The sequence below is a fragment of the Tamandua tetradactyla genome, chromosome 10, assembly GCF_023851605.1.
Source record: "Tamandua tetradactyla isolate mTamTet1 chromosome 10, mTamTet1.pri, whole genome shotgun sequence".
NCBI lineage: Eukaryota > Metazoa > Chordata > Mammalia > Pilosa > Myrmecophagidae > Tamandua > Tamandua tetradactyla.
The window spans coordinates 1,156,674-1,183,368 of NC_135336.1; the positions used below are offsets into that span (position 1 = coordinate 1,156,674).

The 26,695-nt window shown below is 49.3% G+C and overlaps 1 long non-coding RNA gene across 3 annotated transcripts in view; it reads right to left on the reverse strand.

Annotated features, from left to right (window-relative positions):
• The window catches only part of LOC143648132 (uncharacterized), a 71,543-nt gene that overhangs the window by 24,154 nt on the left and 20,694 nt on the right, over nucleotides 1-26,695 (reverse strand). For 2 of the 3 annotated variants that reach the window (XR_013158409.1, XR_013158407.1), the window contains exon 2: nucleotides 1,851-1,962. This is a non-coding gene — a long non-coding RNA (uncharacterized LOC143648132). Of the gene's footprint in view, nucleotides 1-1,850; nucleotides 1,963-4,208; nucleotides 4,292-26,695 lie in introns of those variants that run through there. The other variant, XR_013158408.1, reaches the window with a different exon arrangement.

The following is a 26,695-nucleotide window of genomic DNA, read 5'->3' on the forward strand; positions in this document are numbered from 1 at the left end:
ACATACCATGCAGCCCAAAAGATGCTCCAAGTTCACCTTTCACAACTGACTCTTGTTCTTCGCTGGGTGAAAACCTCCTGGCCAGGGTGGCACCAGCCAGGGAGTCCAAGGACAGAGGAGAGAGGGCAGTTGAACCCATGCCTACAGAGCTAAGGGCAGCCCATGATGAGAGAGGAGCACTGCCTTGAAATTTCACATTTTATAGCAAAAAGTATGATGATTTTTATTGTACTTTGTACCCAGAATATCAGTCATTACTAAAAAAGAGGGTTTACTTTTCTTCAATCCCTGAGTAAAGAAGATGTTCAGAGATACATCTTTATTTTCAAGGCTCCACCATATACTTGGGGAGGCCAGCTTCAGAAGAAGAGCTAAGGGGTCCAGGAGGGGCCTGCAGGGGGGCTGCAATCAGCACCTCCAGGTGACACATGACAGGACAATGTCCTGAGCACAAGGGACCCTCCAGGGACACTGCAGATGTGTAGGTACACACAGGAAGGAAAGGACATGAAAGACCACCTGCCCCTTCTAACTGTTCAATGCATCAAGTGTGATCAGTCTCACTTTTGAAAGCTCTCCATCACACATGCCCACTTCCACAGAGTGCTCCTTCTGCTTTGGCCAGCTTCCTAGAAGGTTTTTGTTTTGTTGGTGTTTGGTTTTATTGGTCATCAAAGAGATCAATATCATCACACTGCTGTCTTAGCAGTTAACTCAAACAACAATAAATAAGTACAAGAAGGTGGATTCAGCGTAAACTGAAAATTGTGATTCACATAGCTGGAAACAAACAAGATAGGTCAATAAGTTCTGTTACAAAGGATGAGGATCTGAAAAGTCAGCTTCTTCTATGTATGTGCGCATGCACACAAACGCGCACACACACACACACACACACACAGGCATGCACATGGACACACTGGCACAGATGCACATACACACACAGCTGTCAGTTCTTAAAGGAAAATACTATATTCCCACCTCGGCTACATAGTACTAGGAAAGCTGGAAAATAAAACTGGGGAAAAAGCCAGTAGGCTGGGGATTATTTAGTTGTACATGCTAAAATCTCACTTTGATACTATATTTAAAGTTTGCTCCCCCCCATCACTTTGAAATCAGCTAAAAGGCTCCCAATTCTGGGAAGCAGACACAGAGAGGGAAGGCACACAGGCAGGGTGCAGCTGTATAAGTCTAAAACCTCAGAGAAGGAAAAACTGATTTATTTTCCCTCCCATGCAAATATAAAGTTCATTAGCTTGTCTTGAAAGGGAAACAGATCGATATGCAGGATGATCTATTGCCGTTTGCGTTTTGAAGCTGTCTCCAAGATTCCCATCACAAATGTGGATATAATCCTGCAATTACGATAGAGCTAATTGGTAGTTCCCTCCTGCATGTGTGTTTCTGTGTTGTCAGTGGGGCAGTCATGAAAATGAATGCCACATTTGTGAACAGCACAGCTGTGGACTTATTTACCGCATTTCCAACAACATCATCTGCTTTATCGTGCATTTCCAAGCAGGATAATTTAAGAATCCAGAAGCTCATACATAAAAATACTTGGTACAAAAGTCTCACTGCACATTATTTGGGTGATGTTACCTCCAAATTTTAATTACTTGCCCAGGAAATGATTCACCTTACTCAAAAGTGACAGGCACTCATAATCTTTCACCTGTGATTTTGCACCTGCTGGTCATGAATTTGCACCTGCTGGAATCACAATCTTTGTTTCGTAGACAGCCCAGCTCTAAGACCAGCCAAGCCTAGATTTTTCAACCTCAGCATCTTCCCCAACCAACAATGTGGTTTTTAATTTACTTCCACCCTCCACGCCCCATCCCTACCTTTAAGTAGCTTCTCTCCTTCGAGAATATTTTGGGAGATTAATGCCATGTAATCTTCTTCTGAGAACCCAGACTTACAGTTCTGTCTGGACGTAAGATCCCCAGTATGGGCCTAAATACAGAAAGAGGAGAGGTTAAAACACAAATAACTTCATGGAAATCTAATCCCATCATTTATGGGACTGTATTGCATGCAAGGTCTCGGCTGCCACAGAACCATGGGTGCCCAGTGACCTCCTCCATGGGCCTGCAGTGTCTCCCTGGCCTCTGGGTACTCGCAGTGGCACTGGTCTGCACTGGATGTTTCTCTCCCAAGCAACCTGGCGGACATGCAACAGGGTGTGTCAGGCAGCCTGGAAGAGGCTGGGGGCCTGGTGGGGACCTCCAGGCCATGGGAGCAAGAAAGGTCTGCAGGGTCCAGCGGGCAGAAAAGGAGGAGTCCAGTGTCCAAGGAAGCCACTGAAGGGGGGGGGGGCTCCAGGAAGGGCCAGGAGATGAGGGCAGGCAGAATCCAGGTCAGCCTTTTGTGGGGCCATTGTTCCCCCCTGGACCTCTTACTCTGTGCTTTAGGGGTGAAGGAGCAGTAGGCTGCTGGAGTCTCCTCCAGGCAGTTTCACCCCAGGGGGAAGGAGAGCAATAAAGAGGAGGCTCAAAAATCACCTAAGCAAAGCCACAAGCTCTGAGGAAGGCTGCCAAGGGTCCAAGGGTTAAGGGGGGGAGCACCGGGTAGCCCCAGCTCCAGTTTTCTCCCCTCTTCCTCTGACACTTTCACCTTCAGAGTCCCCATCTCCAGCCCCTCCAGAATGGAGATCCCTAGCTGACCAGAAAGGGTGGGTATGGTACTAGGGAGCTCGCTCAGCTTTCCTGCCAGATGAGGCAACTAGACGGCACCAAGAGGATAGAGAAAGATGAGGGTAGGCAAAAGGGCCCCTCCCTGGCTGTGGGGTATGGGAGCCACAGGGAAGCACTGGGGGGTAGGGGATGCAGGGGATGCAGGGAGAGACAGTAGTGTGTGCAACAGGGGAAGGAGAGCAAGCACAGAGCTCCGAGTACAGCCCGCACCCCGCATCCCACAGTCACGCCTTCACCAGGCTGCCAGAGCAGAACGCGCCTCCCCACTAGCCGCTGCCTCCTTCAACCCCGCGCCTCCAGGCTTTGGCTCCGAGAGACTGCCAAGGGTCCAGAGGTCCCAGGCACCCCGACGCCCCAAGAGGGTGGCAGAGTAGGTTGCGGCCTCATTGCTGTGGAAAAGCTCCGAATTGTGGCTTGGTTCCTCGGGAAAGCAGCTGCATATAGCACCGGCAGCCCAAGAGAAGGCTGAACTCATCCATGAAAGTTTCAACCCACCCCCGGGCACACGCCTGGGACACCCCCGGTGTGCCCTGCGGCCTCAGAGCCAGGCCTCGGCCGTCCGCATTTATTTCCGAGGTTACAACAGCGCGGCCCAGGAGGAGGCAGCGAGGCCGATCAGCCACGAGAAGGGGTGCCTCCAACTCCCACAACCCCTTCGTCTCCGCCCAGGGCTCGCCCCGGGCTCCGGACCATCCATAGCTCCCCCAACCCAACAGCTCCGCAGTCTGTCCCCTCCACACCATGCCCTGCACCCCGCGAGACGCAGAGCGGGTGCTGGGGACTGAGCCAGCAGGCTTCCCAGAGCTCGGTCTCTCGCGAACTCCCTGCCCGCGCCAGCCCCGTGCCCGCTTTCCCCTGCCCGGATCCGAGCCGCGAGGGAGCCACCAGGACTCCGGCTGCAGCCCGCGGCGGGGCCGGGCGGCGAGCAAGTCCAACGGCCCATATCTACCACCCGCCCGCAGCGACGGTCCTTGCCTGCACCCCGAAGGGCGGGGCGGCGCTGTGCCGTGGGACCCCAGCCCCCCGGCAGAAGGTGCCGAACCGCATCCCGGCCGGCATCCGCCTGGCTCCCTTCGCCCGCGGCCCCAGCCCGGGAGCGCTAACTCTGGAGGCGCAAGGCTCCCGGGCGGTGGAGGGCGCAACCGCTCCACCATAGGGCAGCCTGTCCCGGTGCGGATGAGCTGAGCTCCTGGCAGCTGCCGCCAACAGCAGGCGGCGAGTGTTGCCCAGGGGGTCCCCCACCCACACACCCACCCACAGCCCACACTCTCGCCGGCTCCGCTGCACGCTGCCCCGGCGCCTCCCCACTCCTGCCGACCGCAGGCGACTTCGAGGAGCGAGGACGCCGGGCTGGGCGCCGCGGAGCGAACTGTGGGGATACCGGCGCCAGCCGGGGAAGCCGGGGAGAGCCCCGCAGGGCGTGTGCGCGCCCCGCCGGCTCCGGGGCCGGCCCTGCGCTGCCCCGGGCTCCCTCCCGAGAGGCCAGAGTGGGAGGCTGCAACTTACCCGGAGCGAGCCGGAGAGCGAGAGCAGCACGAGGAGCACGTCAGAGCCCGAGGTCATCTTCCCCGCCGCGCCGCGCCGCGACCCGGCTCCCACCCGGTGTCCGGCGCCCGGAGCCCGCTCCCCACCGCCGTCGCCGCTCGCCCGCGCCGGCTCCGAGCCTCCAGCCTGGCTGTGTCCGCCACGCTCGCCTCCCGGATTCTCGGAAGCCAGGCCAAGTGTGGTCGGCGGGCCTCGCAGCTGCCCGCGCCTTTGTTCTGGGCGCTTTGAACTGCAGGTGAAACCGAGCCGCGGCCGCGCCGAGGCCCCGCCCCGCCCCTTGCCCGGCCCCTGTGCTCGCTGGGCCTGACCCGGGCCTTAAAGGGGCCGCGCGCCGCTCCCCGCGCCCCCGCCCTGCCCAGGACTGCTCCTGGCTTCTCAAACCGAGCTCCGGCCAAAGGGGCCGAGGGCACTCCACCTTCAGGGACAAAAAGAGGAACGGGGAGACATGAAGTCCCCGTCACCAAACCCGAGCACCCCTGTGGATGGGGAGCCCATGTTGGCACTTCCATTCTGCCCTTTCTTTACTTTAGGAAGTATGTGTCCTACCATGTCCTGGACCCAAGCCTGCCAAACAGCCACAAACCCACGTTCGGGTCACTTTCTAGAAAGATGAGCAAATTCATAAAGAAAAGAGATGGGGTTCTGCTCATGAGAAAACCCAAAGTCTGTGCCCTGGCTCTCGGTGTGCAGCAAGCCATGGGGACAGTACTAACTGCTGCCTATACGTGCAGGCACAGTTAGGCCAGAGAAGCCGCGAAGAAATTCCCGGAGGAAAGAGCAGCTGTAGACCTGCAGGCGGACAGCTGAGGGCCTGCTACCCCTGCTTGGCTTGAGTGGTTTCCAAGCTGAGGACATTTCTTTAAGGGATCGTCAAATGAAAAATATGCACAACTTGGAAAGTAAGTCAGGGTGTGTGCTAGTTTCCTTTTGGCTTGGAGAAGTAAAGAAAAGTGATTTTGTTTGCAGCAAGGAAGTGGATCACTGGCTGCTCGTGGAGGAGACGAATGCGAGGTCATGGGGTACGGGAGGGTGGGAGACAGTGCAGACCCACCTGTGGATGCAGGATCCCTTCTCTGCCCCCTGCAGCTGCTAAAAAGGAGGGGACCCCCACACCCCTACAGTGGGCCCCTGCAGAAGGCTGAGAGCTGGACTGCAGCCTCCCAGCTGCACTGCTCAGGGTCTTTGGGTGGGAATGAAAACTAACATTTGGGCAGTGATCCACCATGTCCAGTACTTTGCCAAACAGCACCCCATCTGTTTGCTGCAGCCCCATTTCCAGATGAGAATGCTGAGGCTCAGAGAGAGGGCACTGCTTCCTGGGGTCCAGGGGCCCATCTCCGCAAGACTACCAGGGCTAAGGCAGAACACGTGTGGAATCTGGAGGGTGCAGCCCAGCCCAACACAGGTATTCTCCTGAGACTGCTGGTGCCCCCCAACCCGCCCCAGGGCAGGGTCACCCGCCCAGTAGATCAGGACGCAGAACCTCGCTGCTCTGCCATCGAATGCCTTCACCCAGCACCCTTGTGTGCTCGCATGGATGAGAAGAGCCCAGCTGCCAGCCCCACAGAAACTGGGCACAGGTCTGGCCCTGTCCCAGAGGAGGCGGAGCTGCCTCTCTTGTCCCTTTTGAGGCCTGGTATCACATCAACTCCCTTAGTGCCCCAGACCAGGCTGCACTCCAGGAACACTGCTGCAGACAAGAAAGTCCTGGTGTTGTCCAAGCAGACCTGGAGCCGAGGTGGGAGGAGGTAGATGAGCTCCATGGCACGTGTGTGGTGGCTGCACATCTTGCACTTTCACACCAGATGCCCCACCTCCTCCTTGCAACCTCCTAGCCACAGAGGTGGGACTTGCAGTATCAGCTTCAATTTACAGGTGAGAGAGTGCAAACATGCCTAGTCTGGGGTTGAAAGCAGGTGCTGGCGTCTCCTCCAGAAGCTCCATGCTCAGCCTTTGGGATCATCTGTTTCTTCTTCCAGAGTGAAGCCAACCACAGTGGGCAGCTTCCTGAGCTTTCATTCAGATCCACATGTCTCCGGTTCCTATGAATGGAACCTCCCTTGCAGGCCCTCCCTTGATCAGCTGCCCCCCAAGTGAACTTCCAAGTAAGCCAGAGACTTCTTTCCTGACATGATGGCCCTGTCCCTGTGACCTCTGCCTCCAGCCTGCTGGTTGAACTGGCTTTTGACAGCGTGAGCTCAGGGGTGGCCCGGAATTGGTGGTGACATGTGCACCCATCGCCACCACTGCCACATCCAGGACCACAGCAGGCATGCCTGGGAGCCTGCTGGCAGCACCCTTGCCGTGGTGGTCCCTTTCACAGCATGGTTATTTACATGCCTGGGAACAACGGTGCCTCCCACTTAGGTGCTTCAGCTTGGGGAACTGGCCAGCATAATGCTGTCTGCATTTGTAGTCTTTTTGGGGGGGGGGATTTCAAAGACTATCATGAATTTTCTCTTTCATTTACAATGATTGCCAAGCCTGGCACATCCTTAACAAGTACTTATTGCCTTTAAAAGATAATGACCCCAGATAGGCCATGGTAGCTCAGCAGGCAGAGTTCTTGCCTGCTGTGCCAGAGACCCAGGTTTGATTCCTGGTGCCTGCCCATGCAAAAAAAAAAAAGATAATGACTTTAGCAGGGACCACAATCTGATCCTCTCTACCCAGAGGCTATATTTTTATACCTGAGCATCAGTGTTGAAAGGCAACTCTTTAGCACATGGGATGGGTAGCACAGCTAGAGGGAGGCCGACCTCTCTGGTCAGCTGCCCCACGTACAACTCTGAGGTCCCCAGGAAGCTGACGTTTCCATCCAGCCTGAGTCAAGGGAAATAAGAGTCAGCATCCCTATGGGTTCTGTGCAAGGCTGAGCACTTTAAATGGATTATTCCATCTTCCTCTCACTCCCTATCTCTGAGGCAGGCCCAGGATCATCCCTGTTGCCACAGAAGGAAACCAAGACAAAAGGTGCTCTGCCTGGTAGGATAGAGATAGCTTCAGACTCTGCTGCTCTTCCCATTGAGAGGTGGCATTGACGTCCCCTCCTTTTCTGTCTGGAATGGCCTTAGTGTCTTACTTGGCCAATAGAATGTGAAAGACTTGACTTCTGGCTCTTCCAATCTACTGATGCCTCTTGGATAAGCCTTCAGGGGCCCTAAATTGCAATGTAAGAAATCTGAGCGCTCAGAAAGATACCTTCTGGAGGGACCACGTGAGTAAGTCTTACTCACAAGTCACCTGACTGTTGAGTGCAGCTCTCCTGGACCCTCCAGGCCAGCACATCTGCCAGCTGAATTCACTGAACACCCTCCACTGATACCACACGGAACCAAAGAATCATCCGGAAGAACCATGTCTGAAATTTTGACTCAGAAAACCATGAAATAGAATGACATAGTGGATGTTTTAAGCCACTAAATTTTGGGCTGATTTGTTACACGGCAATAGATAACTGTTACACTGCCCAACATAAGTTGACTTAGACACATGCGGCTGTCTCCAAAACTTGCTCACTTAAGCACCTGTGATAAAGATACAGAAAAGAAGCCTTTCTCACTTTCATGGAGGCTTTGATGCTGGTGAGCTTGCTGGCTACATCTGACAGCTGATTGGTGTTGCAGCAGTGCCTATACTGCCCTTTGCCCACAGGGAAGAGCCAAGTTGAAGACATAAAGCTCAGCACCTAGCTGATTCAGCCTCAAACAGAGAACTTACTCCTTGAAAATCAGAACCACATGCTTCATAAGCTTTTCTTCATTTATACACCTGGAAAGAAGTAGCCCATTCCCATGAAATCCTGACCCTGCAGGCAAGACCTTAGCATACTGTCCCATTTACAAATGGAATGTGTTAGTCTGCTCACGCTCTTGTTTGCAGGAGCAAACGAAGATGGAAGGATGTATCTCTGCTTGGTTTTTCTCCAACCACAAAAAGATGTAGAGCAGTGGAGGAAAAAGGGAAAAGGCTGAAGAGAGGAATGAAACAAGGCATTTCCAGAGACTCAAATGTGGATGGACTTCCTTGGAAGTATACTGAGTTGTTTTCTTAAAGACCTGAGATCTCTTGGATGAGGCATGTGAATGTAAGTCAGATAAAGGGAAGTAGGGAACATCTGCTGTATGTGCTTGCTCCTGGCAGTCAGAGGCCAGACAGAGGGATGCTGGCCCCGGATGACTGCATTGGAGGGTGGCCCCTGAGAAGCCACTCTCTGACCTCCAGTTGTACATGAAGAACACACCACACAAGGGGGAGTGGGCACACCTGGCTGTGGAGGGAGCAGGCACCCCAAACTCATCCAGTGCAGGTAGCTCCTCCTCTGCAGGGAGCAGGAGTCCCTGCCCCATAGTGGCCTGCTCTACAAAGTTCATCTTGCAAATGACGTTTGGGATGGGCAGTCTGCTATATGTAGTTCCCAGACCTCCAAATAGCTGAGACCCCAATGAAGTCCAGGCTGGGTTGGTTGGGTGGCCCCAGGCAGGCATGCATGTCCCAACAAGACAGGGAGGTGTGGGTTGGTTTGGAATGGATGGTCCAGGAGGGCCTCTCTGCATTGGAGCAGAGACTTGGTGGTGAGATCCGCCTCTGCCTGCTGCTGCTGCAGTGGTGAGCTGTTCCCCTGCAGGCTGGCCACTGTCCTGCCCCAGCCCCACAGTGTCGTATCACTTGGGGGGCTCCCCAGCCTGCCCACAGGCCCAGCCCACAGTGTGTGTGTGTGTCCTGGGGGTAGGGAGAGCAGTCTACAATGCTACATGGTGGAAGGGGGTTGGTGGACATGCACCCCCAGCTTCCATCCTCTTCAAGACCATTCTGAGAGGGTTCTGCAAGGTTCCGGGAGGGTGTCAGTGACCAGCTCGACAACACAGCCTCTTCTGCCTTTTCTGCCTTCCCTGTCTCCAACTCCCTATGTTCCTGGATTGTCTGTATAAAAAAACATGTGCACCCAGACACCAGGGTCAGACAAAGGCCAGCGGGGGTTCAAGATCCAGTCCATTGGGTTTCCCCCCAGGGCCCCTCACAGTGCACGCTTTGCCTCCCGGGGAGCTGGCTTGGACTCACCACTGCAGCCAGGGCCTCTGCTGAACCATGTGTATGGACTGCCCTGGAGTCATTAAAACCACAGTAGTTGGCAGAAAGCTTTAACCACAACTAAAATCAAAAGCCAGGCCTCAGTTTTTCAAATTCACAAACTAATTAGAGCTTTTCAATGTCCAGCAGCATCAGAAACCAGGAATGCTTCCATTCAAAGAGGGAAATGGGGCCTCTGAGCCAGCCAGGGTGCTTCAATGTAGCCAGAAAACCAAATATTTTTCTGAGCTGTTTCCCTGAGGTTGAGAAGAAAGTCAGGTCCTGGGCACCCATGATGGAAAACCCGACAGCAGCGTGGCCATGGGCAGGAGCCTGTGTTTTCATAGCCTTTTGCATTGTCTTCCATGAGCGTGGGTATTCATTTACATGGATTTTCCACTACTGTTCAAAATGTCTTGACTCTGGGCATGTAAAATAAAGTTAAATTGATAATTCAGCTTAAGTCAAGTGTATTCACACACAGTACTCAAGGCCACTGGGAGAGGGCAGCCGGTGCAGCTGTCAGGCAAAGAATTCAGGAGACTGTCCCCTTCTCTGACTCCAAGGAGGTGGGAGAGCTGGGAATAAAGATGAGACCAAGGGCTGGAGGAATGTCTGTCAGGAGAAAAGGAACTAGAGGGGGGCTTGGGGCAGGCTGAGGAGGACAGGAGACACACAGAGGCAAAGAAGAGATCCCAGAGAAAAATGGCTTTCCCTTCTCCTTTAAAAATGGGACACCTCCTCCGTACAGTTGGATCACTGTGCTCCTGACAACTTGAGAGATTAGTTTTACAAAGGACAGCACTTGAAGGAATCTAAAAGCTACTGTTGATTTAGAATCAGAATCTCATGGTTGCAAGAGAAGCATATCTGTTTTAGGAAGGATTGGAAAGACTCTGATTCTGATATTTGGGTGGTAAGTTTAATTACCAATATAATTTTTTAAGTCAGATGAGAGTGAATCACAATTAATGCTGCCTCAGGTTTCTTTAAAAAGAAACATAGGGGCTCAGGTAACCCCCAAACCTAAATGTATTGAGCTTCAGGTACAGCTGTATCCAGGTGCTCAGCATGTTTCTCTTGCTCTCTGGGTTTTGTCCTCCTCCATAGTCTCACCTATTAGCTTTGCTCTGAATGAGGCTTCCCCCTTCTGGTAACAGAATGTGACAGTGGCTCCAGCACCATGCCCTCCCTCCTCAGCAACCCCAGCAAGGGGAGCTGACCTTATCCAGTTCTCTCAGCAAAAATCCTAGGCATGGGTTTGAACCACTGTAGCACTCTCTGAACCCACCTCTGTTTCAGGATGATTCAAGAGTTGATTGGCTCTATCTGGGTCACATAACCGTGGCCAAGCCCAGGTGGTATTGGTCCACCCGAACCTGGTGTTGGGGAGTGTGCAGATGAGGACATGTTCCCAGAAGGAAGGATGCATGCTAGAGGGCAGAGAGCACAGATGTTCCTGAGATGAGAACTGAGCCTCTGCCCTTGTGGCACCTGGGGTTCTTCCCTAATGGCCTAAGGAGATCCTTCCCTGGAATCTGTGCCACTGGTGAGCATTCCCATGAGTGCATTTATAGGATATATTTAGGAAGTGGCACCGTTGTCAGAAGGTACACATGCTTGTACCATTCATAGGTGTCCATTTTAATTTTCTTTGGCTATAACCTCATAACAGAATAAGTGGGCATTGAAGAGGGTTTGCTCCAAGCCTGCAAAAGCTGAGACCCTGGCCAGAAACACTTCAGTTATTGAGACTCTTGTAGATGGTTTGACTTCAAGACCACCAGGGGAAGTGGCGTGGAGGGGGTGGCCACAGGCCCCCCTTCCAAAGCAGCCCTGCCTGTTTACTCTTCATGTGCAGAATGCAGTACTTTATGCTCAGCCAATGCACAACAGGCTGCTCTCCTAAATCAATACGAAAGTGATGGTGGTGACACGCCACCTTCACAGGGTGCAGCTCGAAATGAGCGGCTTTCAAGCAGTAAAATTGAAACTGAGTGGAATTCCAGAGTTAGCAGTGGGGGTGGTGAGGTTGTCTTTGTAGTATAAATTCATATGCACTGTAAGAAATATCATCCACCTGTACAGAACTTGGCGTGATTCCAGGAGACGGGCAGACGCTGCTGTCGTGTTTACCCAGCATGCTTCAGTAAACTTCCAATCTATTTACAGGTATGCATGACAAACTGTCTTGAATGTATGAGTTATGGGTTCTGCTGTACATGAAATCAGTTATATGAGATGGAGGAGGTGTATTCAGAACATACCCTTAATGCCAGCTAAGCTTGGAGACCAGAGATCAGTCTTCAAGTGAGGGAAGTTTCCAACAAACTGCAGATGCATAGTCAATTGGCCCAGACACCCTCCAGGTTCTCTAAATAAGAATAAAAGACAACTTCTGTGTCTTGCACAGGTGGTTAGCTAGTAAATAAATCTGGGAGGAAAGGGAGAGGTTGTATCACAAAATTGCGTCCCTCCATTACAAGTGTTTTGAAGGTCCTGCATGCCTTGTCTTCACTTCAAGGTTACCTCTGACAAGACAAGCAGGTTCTCTTAGTTGTGGTTGGGGAAATTGAGACATGGTGCCATTAGGCAAAAGCCCCTCCCCAATTTATTAGATGTGGTAATGGGACAGATTGGTTATCCTAGGCTCTGACTTGGAAATAACCAAAGACTACGTGGCCCCCCTTTGTGTGCCCATCAGGCAGTGGCAAAGGGTATTCTGGTTTGGGTCAGTAGCTACTATAAAGGAGGCTGGGGACCCTTCAATCTTGCCCATTTCTGAAAACCAGTTTCCCAGGCAGTACAGTGGTAGGTGCCTGTTTGATGCTAACTGAACAGCACATCATTGTTCGTCCAATACTTGGCTGCATCCAGATCTTGTGCTTGTGCACTTTGTAGAGAACCTCTCTACAACTCAGGGCAGGAGGCAATGTTCTGACTGTTATTGAAGTCCACAGATGAGAAGAACAAGGCTCCGAGTGACAGGGCACTTCTCATAGGGAATGCTCTTTACCCGCTGGATGAAGATTTGCAGAAAATTATTTACAGGAAGTCGAAGTGGTGGTTACTGAAGGTGATGTTTATTTTCTTGAGATACCACATACATGCACACAATTCTGGATCTCTGAAGGCATTTTTTTCTATTCATCAAAACAGAAAACTTGAATTGTTCACCCCAAACTCAAATCCAATAATGTAAAACCTCGCTGTGATTGACAGGGGTGGAAAGTGAATAACAAATCTGCACACCTCTGGATCTCCCATTGCTCTGGGCAAACACAAATTACAGAGAACAGAAGCCATTCAGGAGAGGTGAGGCCTGGCTCTGTTCATATTCCATTCCCAGCTCTGCTAGCATATGGGAAGTCTTCACATTTATTTTCCAGAGGCCAAGAAGCTTCATAATTATTGAAATAAAGAGGTGGTTTGAAAGTGGTGTCAAGAAGCAGGCAGCATAATGATGCTGCAGCATGACGTGCTGTCAAACAACTGAGCTACTTAGTGCCGTACCTGGCAGGGCCTTTGTTTTGGCAGCAACTGGATGCTGATCTCTGTAAGACCTTTTAATGTGCAGTGCTTAATTGGGAAAGATGCTCCCTTTATGGAGCATTCATTCAAAGCCCCCTCGCAGGATGCCTGTGTTGTCAAACCTGGCATGGATGGCCTGGTTTGGGTGGATTGGGCTGGGCTTGGGGTGGGTTGACCTAGATTTGGCCTGGATTAGCCTGAGGTGGCCTGGGTATGCCCTGGATTAGGCTGGATTAACCTGGGTTTGGCTACATTAGCCTGGTTTGGCTTGGGTTGACCTGCATTTGGCTAGATTAACCTGAGTTTGGCTGCCCTTCCCAGGCCCAGCTCTCACTTGAGGAGGCCTCCTGGAGGCTCAGCCTTTGTCTTTCATGAGCTGAGGAGGCTGGTGAGCCCTCTGCATGGGGCCGCACAGACTTCTCTGTGCACACCTGGTAAACGGTCTGGGCTGGGCGCAGGAAATGTCAGCACTCCAGCAGGGAAACTGGGGAGAATATGAATCTAACTGTCTCAATGAAGCCCACTATGAGTGCAAGGCTAAGAACTAAGGCTGAGATAGGGAGAAGGAATTAGAGGAATGTGCTCTATGGTTTCACGGTAGCACGTTTCTATAATGTTTGGGCACACAAGCATCATAGAATTTGCCAATGCAGAAAAGGCCCTCAAAGGCATTTAAAAAGTTAAAATGTCATTTCTATTCAATAAATGTCATCTTTTAGAGTGCAGTTCTTTGAATTGTTGAATGTGTAAGTAGTTTAGTTTTGTTTTGCTTTTATTGCTGAGGGACATTTGGATTCTTTCCAGTGTGGGGAAATTACAGAGTTGCCATAAAATGTATATGCAGGGACTTGTGCAGATATGTTTTTATTTCTTTTAGATTAATGCCTAGAAGCAGGATGGCTGGGTTATATGGTAACTGCACAAGAAACTGCTGAATAGTTTTCTGTGGTTGCATTCCCACCAGCAATGGGTGAGGGTTCCAGGTGCTCCACGTTCTTGCCAGCATTTGGTGTTGTCAGTTTTTGTTCTGTTTTGTTTGCTTGTTTGTTATTTTCTTAATCCATTCTGGTAGATGTCCACTGGTATCTCGTTGTAGCTTTAATTTACATTTTCTCAATGTTAACAATGGTGAACATCTTTTCATGCACTTCATTACCATCTGTGTTTCCTCTTTGGTGAAGTTTCTGGTCAGATCTCTCACACCTCCCTTAGCGTTGGGCACTAAGGAACACTCTATCTGTCACAGATACCTTCCATTAATCTAACAAACATGGCTTGTGCCTACTCCTTGCCTGGAGCTTTCTAAGCATCAGGCAAATTGCAGATGAGGCAAGGACCAGCCTATGTGGATCTTGTACTCCATTGGAGGATGCACACCACCAACCTGGGATAATACCTAAGGTAATTTCAGTAGTGACTTATGTGTGAAGAAAGAGACGGAATTCCTAACAGCACCTGGGAAGAGAGGCATAAACACAGGCCATGGGTGATGAGGAGAGATCTCTTTGAGGAGGTGATGACCCACAGAGACTCTGGAACTTTCCAGGCAGAGAGGTTGGCAAGGGCCAAGCCCTGAGCCCAGGCTGTGTGAGGAAATGAAGGTTGGTGTGACTGGTGTGGGAGGAGATAAGGGGCCAACCTCTCCCTGTCCTCGGCTGATGGGACCCCCTGTGAACAATGTCCCCATGGGAGGCTGACTGTCGGGGCAGCAGTCAGTTGCTTTCTCTCCTCAGAGCATTGGCTACTGATGCTCAGCCACCACCAGTGGGCCAGTGGGACCCACCATTGGGGCAGGTGGGTGTGGGGCAGCTAGTCCCAGCATGTCTGGAGAAGTAGCAGAGGTGAGGCAGTGAGAGTGGGAAGGAACCTTCCATCTGGTCAAAGCAGCCAGCACCTTGCCTTGAAGAAAGCAGCGAGTGCAGTGTGGTTCAACTCCGAGGTGAAGGAAATGGTCCAAGACCTCGTCAGGGTGGTGATGGCTGCTGTTGGCAGAATGGGGTCCCCAGGCATCTTCTCTGCAGCTTTGGACAGTGTCCACCTGGCCCCCTCCAACACTCTGAGTCTCACACTGTGCCCAGCAAACAGCTTCCTTAAAGGAAAAGTATGTATAACAGGTGGTGTGAGCAGGTCTTCAGCATTTCATCTGAGCTCAGGGGCCAGCTCAACTCTACTATGTCTCAAGCACATCAGGATCGCCTATGTGTGTGTGCACACACTTATTTTTTATTTCATGGCTTCCCTATAGAAATTTTAGGTTAAGCCATTTGGCTGTTTTTGATGAGCAAAGATGGGAATTTCATATTTTTCTGTTGAATGCATAATGCACACATGTATACACTCTTTAATTCTCCCTGATTCTTTGATTTGTGTTTGTGATGCTGGGGGATTTTGGTCCACAGAAAATGCTAGGAACAAAATGAAAAGAAAAATGGCTTTAACCAAAATAGCATTTCTTTTCAGTCATGAGAACCTGTATTGAAAGTTCTGTGCAGCAGGGCAGCAAGCCTGTGGCTTTTGGCTACCGGGTGGTGCTGTCTTCCTCAGCACGCTCAGTTCCAAGGGGCAGCCAGGCCTGGCAGGGCAACTAGAGGATGTGGACAGAAGTGAGGGGTCAGCCCTTCCCCAGGCCCAGCTGGCAAGGATGGAGGACGAGGGGTGTGTTCCCAAAGGGAGTGAAGACACTGCAGAAATCACCAGATGACCGGGTGCGGGAAAACTGCAAAGAGGAAGGAACTCTGTTTGCAAAAAGTGGCAAAGGGCAAACAAGTTCTAGATATTGTGCAGCATACATAAGAGGACTTTGGTTTTACCCCTGGGAACTAAGAAGAAAATAGAAGAATTGCCATTTCAACCAGCCCAGACATGTGTGACTCGAATATCTTTCCCCTCCATATTGTGCTTTCAGCCTTGATGAGCTTCTGCAAGGGGCCCCCATCATATCCAATAACCCAAGACTTCTCTCTCCTTCGACTCCTCTTTTTATTTAGTGTAAATTTAATCAACTGTGCCCCTGGCCAAGGAATGGCAAGAAGGTCAGGGCAAGGTGTGTCTCTCCAGTGCCCAGCACAGAGGGCTCAAAAGTGCTACTGTGGGTGTGCAAGGATAGTTCAGTGGTAGAATTCTTGCCTGCCATGCAGGAGACCCGGGTTCAATTCCTGGCCTGTGCACTCCCCCACCCACCCCCCAAAAAAGTCAAGAAATGGTGCTACAATAACCAGATGCTCACATAGATAAAGAATGAAATGTGACCCCTACCATATAGCATACAGAAAAAAAAGTGCTTACTGAATGAATGCTTTGAATCAATGAATGAATGAAAATACCATTAGCTCCAATGTACAGTTGAACTCACCCCTGGCCTGTACATCCTTGTTGAAACACTGCAAGAAGCTTGCCATTTATACAGTCATGGTCTATAGCATGCCTGTCCTTATGAATCCAAAATTTTACTTTGTGGTGCCCAGCCCCAGTTTTTACTCTAATCATGGCTTACACACTTTGAGTGTTCCCACCTCTCCATACATTTTCTTACTTCACCTTTAAATTAATCCTGCAGTGTAGAAACACCAATTATCCCTTTTGGCAGGAGCAGCAAGTTGGTGCAACAGGAAGAGGGACCAGTTTGGACTGAGACAGTTTGATCCCTGTTCTTGAGCTGTATTTGTCATCTACAGCTATGTAACAAATTATTTCAAACTCAGTGGCTTAAACAACACAAATTTACTCTCTTACTGTTCTGGCAGTCAGAAGTCCAAAAAGGGCCTCCCTGGGCTAAAATCAGGGTGTCTGCAGGGCCTCATTCTTTTCTGGAAGCTCAAGGGGAGGAGCATTCCCTTATATTTTCAGTTTATAGATACTGTCCCATTTCTTGACTCAGGGCAGATTCTCCATCCTCAAAGACAGCAAGCGTGGGGCAAGCCTTTCTCAGACACAGCTCACTAGCTTTTCTTGTCTCACTCTGACCACAGCTGAGAAAGGTTCTCTGCTTTTAAGAAATCATGTAATTAAATCGGGCCTGGCAGGATGATCCAGGATGTGCACTGATATTTTGAGGTCCATGACTGCAAAGTCCCTTTTTCCCCATGAAGTGACATAATCAAAGGTTTTGGATTCCAGGCCTGCACATCTTTGGGGGGCTATTATTCCTTCTACCACAAGAGCCCATTCTTGGGGCCACCAAGCCTCATAAATTCCATTTCCAATGATCGTTTCAATTCCATTTGGCTTTCCATCCCTTCCCATCGGATTTTGAATGTTTTTCAATTCAGCTATTAAAAATAGTTGCCTCCATTTTATTGCCTCCATTTTAAATGCTCTGGAAACAGTGTATAGGCTTGCATATTCTGAATGGACAATATCCTAGCCCTGTCTACTCATTCCAAATTGGGTGCTCTTCTTTCACTATGTTTGGTGGCAGTCCACCCCTATCATCAACTGAAATCCAGAGCCTAAGGTGATTAGGGCTTCCTGGGGCCAGTTCTTAAAAAGACCCCCAAGGGACAGTTGGCTTGTTCATTTACCTGACCAGATAGCAGGGTGAATCTGGCAGAGCTGGTTAACACGGCAGTTTCACACAGGATTTTAGTTAGGATATTAACTCCCTTTAAGGCAATTTATGCTTGATCTGATTTAATTTGCTCTGAGTATATGTGAGATAGATTTCTAAACTGAAACTGATGTGTGGATCTAAGCATGTTCTGAACAGTAAAGAGCCCAAGCATGTGAGTGGGCAGAGGGGATGGGGGTTGAAGTGCAAACACACCCAAGCAACTGAAGCCCGGTGTTTGCCTTAGAAGGTGCAGGCCAAAAGGAGAAATTGTTTGTAGCATTAACAGGGGCTGGGAAGGGAGGTCAGGGAAAGGTGGGAAAGAAGGTTTGGTAAGGTCCCTGTGGCAGGCAATCCGGTACACATCTACATACCAGTAATGCCACAGTGGAAGCACTTGTTGAAAATGCAGGTGCCCACTCATGGTCACTGGAAGTTCAGGTTCTGGGATGAGCTGAAGCTGGTGACTCGTGTGAGAGTGCAAATCAGATGGCAATCAACCTCTAGGTCACAAACAAGACTCCTTTTAGTCAAATCTTCCTCAGCTCACAGTCCTCAAACCTGCAGTGATGCTGAACTCCACATGCAGGTACCAGACCCTATGTGTCACCAAGAACACATTAGAAAAGAGGTCACCAGGAAGACAGGGTTTGCAGAGATGGCCATGAGGATGCTGAGAACACCTCGTGGTGGCTCCCCCTGCATGCTTCCTGGTGTGTGCATGCGTGTGCACACAATGGCACATCCCTATTTGCCTGGATGTGTGCACACACATATGCACATGGTGGTGCATCTGTACCTACCTGGACATGTGCACACACATATATGTGCATGATGGTACATTCACACCCACCTGGAAGTGTGTATATGGCAAACACATGCAATGGCAGATACCCTCTGGGACATGTGCACATACACACACACATAGTGGTGCATCGGTACCCATGAGCATACATGCACATATGTGCACAATGGTGCTGTACCCATCTGGACACATGTATATGTGTGCATATACACACACATGTGTGGCAGTGAATCTGTACCCACCTGAACATGTGCACACACACACACATGCTCATTATGGTGCGTCTTTACCAACCACGTGTGCACAAGATGGCACATCTCTACCCACTTGGACATGTGTATATGTGCACACACACTTGAAGTGGTGGATCCATACACACCTGTACGTTTGCACACACATACACTATGAGGATTCATACCCGTCTGGATGTGTGCACACACACGTTGGTGTATCTGTACTCACCTGAACATGTGTACATGTACTCACATGTGTGATGGTGAATCTGTGTCCACGTAGATGTAGTCATCTGGATATGCACAAATGCACACACATGTATGATGGTGGATCCATACACTCCCACCTGGATGTGTTCATATGCACATGATGGCACATCTCTACCCACATGGACATATGCACACACATGCATGATGGTGTGATGGTACATCCATACGCTCCTGGCTGTTTGCACACACATGTACAATGGTGGACCCATATGCTCCTGGACCCTTGCACATGCACACATAATGTAGATCCATACCCACCTGCATGTGTGCACACACATGCACATGATGGTGGATCCACAGGTACACATACATGATTCCCTCATTAGTGAATCATCTGCCTTTAAAAACTTAAAATATTGCAGGAAATAGAAGGAAAAAGGAACTGCTTGCAGTGCTGGAAGAGATTTGGGGCTCTCAGCATTCTCACATATGCATTTAGCTCTCGGTCAATTGCCAGACCCTGTGCTAGGACTAGAGGCATTGGCCCTCAAAATGGACGTGTCCACTCAGCACATGGAAGCATGTGAGTTCACTAATTTAACTCATTTCCACCCACTGGTTGGGAAGCAGGAATTGTCTTCATGTGATCGACGGGAAGTCTGACTGCAGAGAGCCTGTGACATGTCCACGACCAAACACCTGATGTTGGCTGAGTAAGGTCTGGAGGCACCCAGACTCATCTCTCTGATTTATTTGTTGTTTAAATCCAGGGACAGAGCACACTTGGAATTCCCTCACATCCCACCCTGATATTGGCTGTAGGTCCAAATGGGGCCATAACTCTAAAGTTAGACAAGATCATCCGACAAGTTCCAGAACCCATGGAGAAGGTTCAGGCTGTGGCCCAGGGGCAGCAGTGGCCATGGAGCCAGGCTGCAGCCTGGGGAGATAAGCGGAATATTCCAGGAACCATCAGCCTAGTGGAGCCACGTGCAGGGCTCGGCACACACACATACTTGGTAACTAATGCAGGAATGGATAAGATGCACGTTTTAGAGGGAGTCAAGATGGGGGTCCTGCGCAGAAAGCTTCTGGAGCCTCCCTTCCCTCTCCTGCTGCTGACTCTCTTGCACATGAGAAAAACATTGATGGCGTCGCAAATCTGGGGAACTTGACCAGCCCCGATCCTGTGCCCAGACCCACATGGGCTCTGGCCGCTTAATTGCACCAACTTGTGGTCACCCTGCTAAAAGGCAAGGAGGGTGAGGCTCCAGCGAGGCAGCAGTTTGTTTTGGGACCCACAGCTCAGAGGGGGTGGAGGCAGGCTTGGTCCCATGGCCATGAGCTGGCGCCCGAGCTTCCTGTTGCCCCAGCTGGTGTGCTGTGGGTCCTGGATCAGCACTGAAGACCAGTGCCATCTGGTCGACACAGAGTGAGAAATACACGTGTAGTTGAGAAATTTCTAGGAGATGCATTATAAAAGGGAGAAATATAACAGGTGAAATTGATTTTAATACTATAGCTTAGTTAAATGCTCTACCTTAGTTAAATCAATATGCCCCAAACATCGTTTTGACATATATTTAATATAAGCATTGTTAGTGAAGTATTTGCAGGCTTTTGTTAGGCTAGGTCCTTGAAGCTGGGGTATAATTTGCATGGGGGTACAGCTCAGTTTGGGCCGGCCACACTTCAAGCTCTTTGGTGGCCATTGTGGCTTGAGACTAGCACCTTAGACACTGCAGGTTAGACCCTGAGGCCAAAAGATGGTTTCCTGGTGGGCAAGGCTGGGGGTACTGGGCAAGCCACCCCACACCGGGCTAGAGTGCACTGTTTACATCAAGGAAATGCCTCTGACCCTCTGGGCACAGAATTTCCTCCCTTCTCTGGCCCTGAGTATCCCAGGAGTTGGAAGGTGCCTGGCCTTGGGGAAGCAGGATGCAAGGGCTTGCTGCTCTCCTTGTTGTCATGGTTACCAGTGCATCCTGTGAGGTCACTCATCATGGGCAAAGGTACTGGACCTCCCTCATTCCTGTGCCCTGTGGGTGTCCTTCTGTCTATAGGGGCACCTGTTGTAGAAAGGTAGAAAGGCGTGGGTGGAGTAAGGGGCAGTTTCTTCCTTCCCATACCCCCGGCAGGCAGAGGCCTGCACCCATCCTGAGCCCTTTCTGGGGTGTCTGACCCTTGACCAAGGGGCCCAGGGGGGGAGGGGGCAGTAGCACACATTCATCTCGGTGCTAGGGGTCTGTCTACAGGGCTGACCTCCTGATTTCAGAGCTACCCTCTTTCTAAGCTTGGTTCTCCAGCCTTCTCGCGAATCTAGAACATTCCAGAGCCTCCCAGCCTGTGGCTCTCCACCCCACTGCACAGTAGAATCACCTGGGAAGCACTTATAAATAGAAGGTTCTGAGGTCCCCACCTCCAGATACAGTTGCTCAGTGGGCTTGCAGCATGGACTGGGCATTAGCGATTTACAAAGCCTCCCAGGGAGGTTAAGGCTTGGGGGGCATGCTCTGAAAGGATTCTCTCTCTTTTGTTTTCTCTAAATGTGTTGGAGACAGAGTCTGGTGACTTGAAGCAAGGAACTCTCACTGCTTCTTCCAGCCTTCCTGGGAACACACGCTGTGCATCAGTACCATGCCTAAATGTGTGCTGCTGGGGACGGTGCTGGCAGAGTGTGTGCATCTTTCCTTGGGAGCAATAAATATTGACTTATTTATGCCAGTAATCCAGGGGGAGCTGTCTCTCTTCTCTGTGCCTTGGCCCAGATTATCTACTAAAGTTTTCGCAAGTGGGTGTAACTTGTCTGCAGGCTCAGCCCATGCCCTTGAGCTGGCTTAAAGGATCAACACAATCTTAGCTGAACAAATATTTAAGAGCTGCATATAATACTTGTTCAAGGGTCTTGCTTTTCAGAGACATTTCAACAGGACCTCTGATCCCCAGTGGTCAATCAAATAATTTCATAGTGAGTGTGTGGGATAACATAGGTTTGCAAGGAGGTGTCCTCTCAGGAGCCCATGGGGTGACCTCTGCCACCCTGTACCTGGAGTGAGAGCCCCAGGCAGTCATTTCCCGAGGATGCCCCATCAGACAGCAACCTGAATAACTCTTGTCAAACATCCAGTTCTTAGGATGAGAATCGAAGCATTGATGCTGGCAAGTAAATCTATAAATCTCATTTTTCTCATTTAAAAATGTAATTCAGGGAATTGCCTGAAAATATACTGCTGTGTTCCAGTAGCCATGTTTCTTGATGATGATTGAACAATGATATAACTTTCACAATGAGACTCTCTGAATGTGAAAACCTTATCTCTGATGCTCTTTGTAGCTACTATATCAACAGAAGAGTAGAACATATGGAATAAAAATAAATAATAGGGGGAACAAATGTTAAAATAAATTCAGTTTGAAATAGTGGTAAATGAAAGCGAGGGGTAAGGGGTATGGTACGTATAGTTTTTTTATCTATTATCATTTTATTTCTTTTTCTGTTATCTTTTTATTCCTTTTTCTAAATTGATGCAAATGTACTAAGAAATGATGAATATGCAACTATGTGATGATATTAAGAATTACTGATTGTATATGTAGAATGGAATGATTTCTAAATGTTTTGTTTGTTAATTTTTTTTTAATTAATAAAGAAAGTTAAAAAAATAATAATAATAAATAAAAATAAAAATGTCATTCAGTCTGGATTATGGTTTGGATGTCCTGATGCATCGGAAGATATTTGTGATGGCCAAAGTGAAGTTGAGAAATGTGAGCCACGAGGAGTCTTTGTCACACCTGATGACAGAGGCCCTTGCACCCTGCAAGAGACACGGGCTGACACTGCCCGGTGGGTGTGAGCTGGGCAGGGCACCTGCAGACTGCAGTTATTACTCAACCACACAGCTCTGTCCCTGTGCAGTTTGTGCTGTGTCTCTAAAAAGTTCAAGAGTTCTTGTATTAGGAGGTCCATTTTTAATTGATGCCTGAAATCACCAAATATTAATTCTGCAAGAGCAATAAAATAGCACTCCCCCAGGGTATGTATTTAAGAGGTGGTGCAATGGGTAATGCAAATTGACAGGTACAGTTGCCAAAGAAATAGATACAAGATGTCTGGACTAAAGGTCTTTTTCAAAAATGACAGGGTGATGGATGAGCCAGCATGGTTTCTTCATGGCATGATTATGTTTCTAGGTCTGGGAGGTTGGGACAAGGCTGTTCACATCACTGACCATTCTGATCCCCGTGGCTGTGCAGTGTGATGGATGTATTGTAAGGTCCCAAAGGTTTCTTCAATCCTGTGCTGTCAGATTCAATAGTCACCAGCCATGGGAGGGGATTTACATTTAAATTGAATTAATTCAAAGGCACTAGAATGAAAGCATTCAGTCCCTCTGTTGCACCAGTTAGTTACATTTCCAGCACTCACTGGCCACAGGGGTTGCCATATCAGGCAGGGAAGATGCAGGACATTCCCATCAGGGCAGAAGATTCCACGGACAGTTGGGGCTAATCTTTCAACTCATGCCCTTTGATCTTCCACTCGTGTAATGAAATATGGGCAATTTCCAGAGCAGGGGACACACCTCCTACGTAAACGTTTTTGTCTTCTTTCTTCAGTGCTGATCTGTGTGCACACGAGGGCTGCTGGCCAGTGTCTCCTGCTGAGCCATAGTGGATGGTGTTTCCTGGAGGTGAAGGAGGTGCAGTGGGAGCTGTGCTGTGCGTCTGGGCATTCCCCGTCCTTCACAACCATGCTCTTGGAGCCTGGAAAAATAATGAACTGGTCCCACACTTATTCTTCTGTTCTGGAGACTTTTGTTGTCAACTCAAGATCCCTCTTTGAAGACCCCTTAAGAGGGACAAGGGAGAAAACAAACTCTAAATTGAAGCTAGATGTTTCCCCCACAGACACATAATCTCTCAATTTCATCTAACTTGTGGAAGCTTACTGAAAATCAGTGGAACTCAAGCATTGCAGGAGAATAGAGAGGCTCAGACTCAGGAGCCAGACTCAGTGGGCTTCAAATCCCAGTTCTTTAGGACTCTTCCTACAGGGCTCCAAACTTGTCTAAGTGTCTATTTTCTCAGCTCTAAAGTCAAGCAAAGAATTCCTCAGTAGGTGGCTGGGTGAGGAAGGAGGAAGCTGATTCGCAAGAGGGATTTCAGGGGATATTTGGCATCAGGAATGCTGGTCCTTCCCTGCTCTTCTCGTGATCTGATGAATATTTGCCTTTTGTTTGTCAGCCTATTTCCCTTTCCTGAATTGCTCTCTGCAGATATTAAACTATCTGTGCAGAAGGCTGAGTATCACCAGGCCACCCAAAGGGCTTGCTCATGCATCTAGGGTGGTGCCATGGTGCATGAACTCGCTAAATGCATCTCTGAAATTCACAGTCACTCCAAATAACTGATGTATTAGCCTTCTTTCACTGCTATAACAGATAACCACAGACATAGGGGCTTTAAACCACATCTTCACTGTCTTGCACTTCTGGAGAGAAGGCATCTGATGTGGGTCTCATTGCACCAAAATCAAGAAGTCAGAAGGGCTGCATTCCAGTTAGAGTTTTTAAGGGAGACTCTGTGTCCTTTTCCAACTTCCAGAAGCTGCCTGCATTCCCTGGCCCCTTCCTCCATCTTCAGGGCAAGCAGAGGGGGCCAGGTCCTCACTTTGCCCCTCTCAGAGCCTGCAGCCATTGTCTCCTCTCTTCCTGTGACTCTAATGACTTCTCACTCCCACCTCTCACTGTCCCCTGTGAGTGATGGGGCCCAGCTGCACTCCAAGGAAACCTCCCTATCCCAGTGTCAGCTGATTAGCAAACTTCATCCCAGCTGTGACCTTCAGCGCCCTGTTTTAGTTTGTTAAATCTGTTGGAATGCAATATACCAGGAATGGAATGGCTTTTAAAAAGGGAATGTATTATGTTACAAGTCAACTTGGCCATAAAATGTCCAAACTAAGGCATCCAGAGAAAGATACCCTGACTCAGGAAAGGGACGATGACATTCGGGATTTCTCTGTCATCTGGGAAGGCACATGGTAGAGTCTGCTAGCTCTCTCTCCTGGCTTCCCATTTCAAACAGCTTACCCAGGGGTATTTTCTTTCTGCACCTCCAAACTTCTCTCTCTGTGTGGGCTCTGAAGTTTTTTCCTTACTGAGGGACTCCAGTAAGTGATCCACCTTGAATGGGTGGAGATGCATCTCCATAGGAACTACCTAATCAAAAGACCATGGGTCACATCTCCACAGAAACAACCTGATAAAAAAGATCCCACCCAACAATATTGAATCAGTATCAAAGAACATGGCTTCTCTGGGGTACACAACAGCTTCAAACCAGCACACTCCCCTTTCCAGGTAGCCTCACATAGTCAAGGGTCCTGGGGTAGGACAAGGACACCTGTGGGGGGCAGTATCCTTGCTACTACAACTGAGAATAGGATAATAAAGCACAAGCAAAGACCTCATGGTTTCACTCTGTGTTGCTATAGCTTTAATTATAACATGGGCTTGCCCTGGCTTGCCAAATGTGAAATGGTCAAGATGTTCAGTTTTGTTTTTCTCATGGTTCCTAATATTAGAGAGGAGGTCAGCAAATACATCTATTGAATATATTCATTTACTGACACCGTTTTTGCCCGAACAATACATTGAGATAATGCAAAACCTCAGAGCTCATGTCTTTCAATCAGGTAGAAAGTAGCAGTGGGGTTATGCCCTACCCCCTTTATGCTGTTCCCTGAGCATAATGAACAGCATGGGCAATGCATTCCTCACTTCTCAGGTGCTTTCCAGACCTGCTCACTCTCCCCTTTGTTATATCCCTTTGTGGTCCTGGGCATATGGTGCTTTGTTTATTAATTCCCCAGGGCAGAAACTTCCAGAGCCATGACATCATGGCAGATGACAAACAGCATTTGTCTGATGATACTAGTTTTCCAGTATAATAGTTAAGGAGATTATTTAATGAGGCTGAAGTCAATGTCACTTAACATTACATTACTTAACATAACATTACAGCATTATTTAATAAAAGAAATTTTAAGATGGTGCTGGGGAATTAGGTGCATAACTCTCATTATTGTTAATGGTGTTGCATACCTAATTCTCTGCTTGGTGCTCTAAAGTGTTGGCTCCAGCTCCTCCTCTTATGGAAACGAGACTATGAGCATCTGCACAGAACACACTGATGCCAGGTATAAATAGCTGCAGCAATGTTTCTTCGTGTGTGCAGAAATTAACCCTGACCCCAATGGAATGAGAGCCCACATATAGATTCAGACTGACAATCAGTGGCATGCAAGGGTCATTACCAAGGAAATGAGGTAAACATCTGATTAGTTTTTATTGAATTTCACACTTAGAATGTAAATCTTGGAAATAGGTAGGACTCTTTGCCTCTTGGATTCTCAGTACTGGTATTTTTATTTTAAGCAAACTGGTTTTTCATTCTCCAGGCAGCTAGGAAATGGGCAGCTCCCCTGTGTTGCTGGAAGGTGGCATGTGCTTTGACTGGGGTACTGGGGAAGGAAGTCCAGGGAGGGACTTTCTAATGAAACAAGTGGCCATGTGTGCTCTGGTGAGAGAGGGCTGAGGCCACCTGACGTATTGGCTCTTTGGGGTTTGGAAGGGGCCTGGGTGGACAGCCTTGAGGACCTTCTCTCAAACTGAGTCTCCCATCATGATCATGGCAGGGGACAGTGGGGCTAACCATCAAAATAAGCACCATGGGAGCAGAGAGGATGCTGACCTGGCTTAGCTGTGTCCTCTGCTTGTCACTCTGCCTGGAACATAGATATTTGTCAGTATCTATCTGTCCAGGACAGACTTCCAAACATTGACATTTCAATAGGAAGGTAGGAATTCAAGACTCTTTGGGTGGCAAGTGGCAGAGATCCAACTAAATCTGGACTAAGTAAAAAAGAAAATTCATTGGCTCATATGCAGCTGAGAAAGCCAGAGTCATTGGATTTCAGGCACAGCTGAATCCAGGTGCTCAAATTATTTTGCCTGAGACTTTCTTCTTCTTCTTTCTGCTTTGCTTTCCT